Source organism: Malus domestica, chromosome 05, assembly GCF_042453785.1.
Source record: "Malus domestica chromosome 05, GDT2T_hap1".
Lineage (NCBI taxonomy): Eukaryota > Viridiplantae > Streptophyta > Magnoliopsida > Rosales > Rosaceae > Malus > Malus domestica.
The window spans coordinates 25,608,147-25,614,151 of NC_091665.1; positions in this window are offsets into that span (position 1 = coordinate 25,608,147).

Below are 6,005 nucleotides of genomic sequence, written 5' to 3' on the forward strand. Positions count from 1 at the left end.
TTTCGTAACTTAGAATGGTGGAACTCATGAGATGATCAGTTGTCCTTTCTATTTAGGATGGTATGACTCTAATTTAAATCCACATCACGTGTTTGTGACCTATAACGCTTTGAACTTGACGAAGATGCTAAATACTCCCAACTGATTTTTACAAACATGCTACTGAGGCCTATATATGTTCATTTCTGGCCAATGAGTAATTTCCGGCCAACCCACTTCCTATGTGAAGGTGGAAAATCAGATATGTTGACCAGCTTTCCCAACAAATGTAAAGTTTCATCAAGCAAACTCACTTGACCCGACGAAGAATTGTTGGTCGGGTCAACTTTTGTTAGACAAATAGTATTTTATGGTTGTGTTTGTTGCGTAAAGGTTCCCATTTTACATGCCAAGGTTTTCTCTTGGCGTAAAAATTTTACCCAACGATCGTTGCTTTACCTCTTGAATTATGTTTGTCGAGCAAAAGCTGTTGTAAACTAAACCTAAACAATCAAGCAATAATCAAACACACCAAACGATTTCAGAGTTCCTCCAATATAGGAGTACCTCTCTAACAACGGAAATTTTATTAATTACCAACAAATACAAGGGAACTCACAAACACAAAGTATTATCAAGTATACAAACTTATGCCTCTCAAAACTCTCTACTCAAACTCTATCCCACATCCATCTATTTATACTAATAGATGTCATGGGTTTACACAAAGTCCACAGAATATAGAAAAACAAATCCTATACTAAAACCGAATCCCAAACAAACTAGGAAACATAAATTCAAATATCTTGCATCCAAGATATCTCAATCCTTCTTTGATTCTTGTTTTAGTTTAGGCATGTTAATTTAATGCTAAATCCAACAATCTCCACCTTGGAATGAAATCCATAATGAGGCATCTAACAACTTTCGTTGCTTCACCACCATAGCACAAGATCAAACATACTTCAATTGCACCAAATCCAAACAATGATCGAACTTGGCTGCATTAACCACATTTGTCAACATGTCAACTGGATTGTCTTCTGAAGCAACCTTTTTGAGACGAATCTCACTTTCAGCTACCACTTCTTTCACAAAATGATATTGTACATCAATGTGCTTAGTCCTAGCATGATGTACCTGATATCTGGCCAAATAAATGGCACTTTGGCTATCACAATATACATCCAAATTGTGTTGTTCCACACCTAAGGCTCCTAACAACCTCAGAGTCCACATTGCTTCTTTGATAGCTTCAGCGATCACCATGTATTACGCTTCTGTGGTTGATAGTGCCACCGTTGGTTGTAATATTTATCTCCAGCATATAAGACCCTTTGCCATAGTAAACACGTACCCATTTGTCGATCTTTTCTTGTCTCAATCACCAGCAAAGTCTGAGTCCACATATCCAATTGAGAACTTATAAATTCTTTTATCACGTCTTTCAAAACAAATACCTTTGTCCCTCGTTCCATGTAAATACCTTAGTATCCACTTAGCATCATTCCAATGCTCTATTCCAGGATTATGCATGAACCTACTAACAATTCCAACTACATGTGCTATATCAAGACGAGTACACATCATCGCATACATTAATCCTCCAACCAAATTAGCATATGGAACACCCTTCATTTTCATCTTTTCTTCATTAGTTTTGGGACATTGTTGGCTGCTCAACTTGAAGTGAGCACCTAATGGAGTTCCCACATGCTTAGTATCTTTTGTTATTCCAAACTTTTGTAACAACTTCTCAAGATACTGCTTTTGAGACAAACACACCAAACCTTTTTGTCTATCCATTGTGATCTCTATTCCCAATATTTTCTTGGCTTCACCAATATCATCTACACTAAGGGGGTGGAGGGCTAAACCTCACAATAACTCAACAATAATGTGATTCAAGTTTGTTTTTGCAAAAATCGAACTTAAAATCTTTTACTTACAAGTAAAGAAGAACACTACTACACCGTAGTATTAAATGACAACCTAATTCTTGTTTAAGTAACTAGTTTTTTTTCTAAAATAAAATTAAAAAAAAGAGAGAGAGAGTCGTTGGACAAGGTCCCAAGGAGTTGTTAGCTTTTCTTTTTTTTGGGGGGGGGGGGGGGGTGGGGAATAAGAGTTGTTAGCATTTTTCAAATTAGTTTTTCGCATATAATCAATTCCTTTAAAAAATTTAAGATAAAATAAAGAAAATGTAATAAATTAACAATTATGAGACGTGGCAGTGCCCGCGCTCCAAGGGTTGGGTCCAGACAGTGGACCACTCGTCTGTAGCCGCGTGTAATTAAATTATTCAAATAAACATATATTTTTAAGGAAAAATTAAAATAGAGTATATTTTGAATATTTAATTTTATATTAAAATAACACTTTTTAAACATTACAATGAAGGACAAAAGTTAATTTATATGGAAGATAACATCATTGGCTTTTTTTTTCGAGTGTAAAAAACTTATTTGAATGTGCTTTTAAAATGATTAAAAGACTTTTTGGTAAAAATATTAGTAAAAATACTAGTAAATCATAGAAAAACACTTAAGGTGTTTCCTAGAAGAAACACATAATTGGTGCTTCTGGTAGAAAACATCTAAATTGTTTTTGGAATATAAAAGTATTTTATCTGAAAGCGTTTTCAGTCATTTTAAAACCACATCCAAACAATCCGGTTACAAAAATACCCTTTTATAGTGATTGTCTGCGTTGATAAAGTCAGCAAATTTTTGTTGTTTCTTCTGCGAGGCTCATCTCATCTGTTTTCTTGAATATCTAGCTTGTCTCATGCATTCTCACAAATGGACGTCCGATTAATTAATGTTGGTGAATAAATTATATCCGTGTATAACTATAACTAAAAAAACAGATAATTTAATATTGGACATTGAACGTAATAAATAGTAAAGTTGTAGAGAAAACGAGAGTTTACTCACTAGAAAGGAATCCCAGGCCCCTCCTGCAATTTCTGCGGCAACAACGCTAGCCAACTTCAATTCATTATTTAACATATCATTGAGTCATTTAATATTCTTGTCTAATAGTTATGTAAACCGTCTTAGATTCAAATCGCATAAATAACAAGTTTGATAATAATTTATTCATTTATCTCTTAGCGTAAACATATCATGTATCAAAACAAAATTTTATTAAATCATTTGGTATTTCTCAATTTTCGTTGTTTTTATCGAATAATACATAGTAACAAAGTTAAACATATAAAATTTATCCAGTGTTTGCAGTAAGATCCCAAGAACGAAATAAAAATAATAATTAAGATCAAGTTGTTTGAGCCTGAATTTGGGGCAAAGAAATAGCTTACGATGCTTCCTCAACTGGGCGGTCCTTCCACCGATTAAGTATCAGCTTCAGTGGCACCGGGAGATTAAGCCTTGTTACAGCAAAAATTACTTAGATTGAGACTTGAAGCATCCTTATTGCTTTAATGAAAATTATAAAAATTGAAAAATCAAAGTTATACAAGGAAGCATTAGCACTCTGCTAATTGATATTACTTAGATTCCAAAATAGAAACACAAAATTATTAATGGAAATAAATTAAAAACACTTCCCGATTGAAAAACCAGAGGATCCCTAAGTTTAGTAACATTTGTTTGGATGGCGAGAAAATCAAGGGAAAAAATCGAATCGAAAAAATGATTTTCCTAAAAAATATATAAAAATGATTATATTGTTGTAAGCCTAATCGACTGAACTATAATTTAGGACTAGAGAGGGAGAGGGCCGGTGGCAAGAGAGAGAGAAAGAGAGAGATGTGTAATTGTGAGGTGTGTGTTATCTATCCCCATTGTGCCTTTATTTATAGTAGTAGGGAAGGTAAATTTCTTACCTCAATAAGATTACAACTCTAATAAGATAATATCTACTAAAGAGGATATTCCAAGATATACTAGGATTTACACAATCACATTCCTAATCTAATATGACTGCAACACTCCCATTGAGTGTGTAAATACTTAAATAAATGGCGCATCAGGTTTTCAACAATGAAGTAAATATAGTTGATGAAGTCATCGACAGAATGAATGAATGCGAGTCTCAAAACAACGGAAGAATGCATAAAAGGTAAAACTCACAAAATCTCGCTATGGTAAAACCCAAGGTGGGAGAAAACCCCATAGACTAAGGAAAAAAGTGAGAAGTTGCATTAAGTCAAAATTATACGTCTTCTAAACGCAAGTAGAAGAGCTCACAAAGGTATGATCAGCCTAGGATGAGTGCCTCGTCAAAACCTAGTTAGGTAGCAAAAATCCAGTGGAAAAAATGCTCATAATCATAAGGAAAAAGAGTACATTAATATCAAGTGAGTATACTTTTGGATACTCCCCCTGAGTTTGACATAACTTCTAAATGAGAACTACAAGCATTGCATATGAATAATTAGGCATACAAATTCCTCGAACAAGCTTCTGGAAGGTTGACTTCGGCAGTGATGTCGTGAAGAGGTCGACAAGATTGTCTGGGATCGGCTTACATGACTTCAATCTTCTGATCCTTTTGCTGATGTAAACGCAATATGTCTTGGCGTTGACTTGTGTTTGGATGAACTTGCACATATACTACACTGCAGGGAAAAATATGGCCAGTTGGTTATACCCATTTTCTACGGCACTAGTCCATCAACGGTACAAATACAAAAGGGGAGTTATGAAGTTGCGTTTGCTCAACTTGAAAAACGTTTCAAGGGCACTATCGACAAGGTGAACGCGTGGAGGGCTGCTTTGACGGCTGCAGCTAATCTTTCTAGCTTCTCAAACAAAACAGGGTAACTAATTCTAAAACTTTTAGTGATTTCTACTCATGAAAATTAAATGCATACAGAATTAATTAACAATGCCTATTACCAACTGTTAGTTGTCCATCATATATTTGCCAGGACGGAGGCCAATTTAGTTAAGAAAGTTGCAAATGAAATTTGGAGCCAATTGAATCGAAAATCTTCAAGTGTTTTACAGGGCTTTGTTGGAATAGAAAAACGCATTGACCAAATTGAGTCATCATTATGCATTGATTCACTTGATGTATACACTCTAGGTATTTGGGGCATGGGTGGCATTGGCAAGACCGCCCTTGCTGATGCTGTGTTTCACCGACTCTCGTCTTGTTTTCTTGGAAATGTTAGGGAGAAATAAGAAAAAAAGATGGACTAGTTCACTTGCGAAACACACTTCTTAGAAAGATATTGAAAGAAAAAGATATAAATATCGGCACTCCAACTATAGGATCAGATCTTGTTAAAAAGAGGATGGCAGGTACGAAGGTACTCATTGTTCTTGATGATGTAAATGATTCAAACCAATTAATTTTTCTAGCTGGCGATCCTGCTCTGTTTGGCCCTGGAAGTAGAATCATTATAACGACTAGAGATAAGAACCTACTTCAGAAAAGCGTTGAACATAATAAGATATGCAAGGTTCAGGAATTAAATTCTGATGAAGCTTTTCAACTATTTCATTTGAGTGCTTTCCGAAATAAAACTGCTAGCGAAGATTATACCGAGTTGTCCAAACTTGTGGTAGAATATGCTGGAGGCATTCCATTAGCTCTTAAAATTTTGGGTTCCTCATTCCTTCACTGTGAGAGCAAAGAAGATTGGCTGGATGAATGGAAAGAATTTCCAAGAGAAAAGATCTAGAATGTGCTGAGATCAAGTTACGATGGATTAAAAGAAATTGAGAAGGAGATATTTCTTGATATAGCATGTTTCTATCAAGGGAAAGATGTGTACATTGTAAAAGAAATGCTAGATATATGTGGCTTTCGTGCAGCTGGAATCGGAGTTTTGATTGATAAGTCTCATATCAATTTCATCAAATAACCGCTTGGAGGTGCATAGCTTGTTACAAGAAATGGGTAGGGCGATTGTTCACGAACAATGTATTGAAGAGCTCATAAAATGCAATAAATTATTCTTAGATGAGGATGTCAATCGGGATTTTAAAACTAAACGGTAAGAGTAAGATCTCCAAATGCATTCAGTTTCATCTAAGTTTTTTTGTAGATTG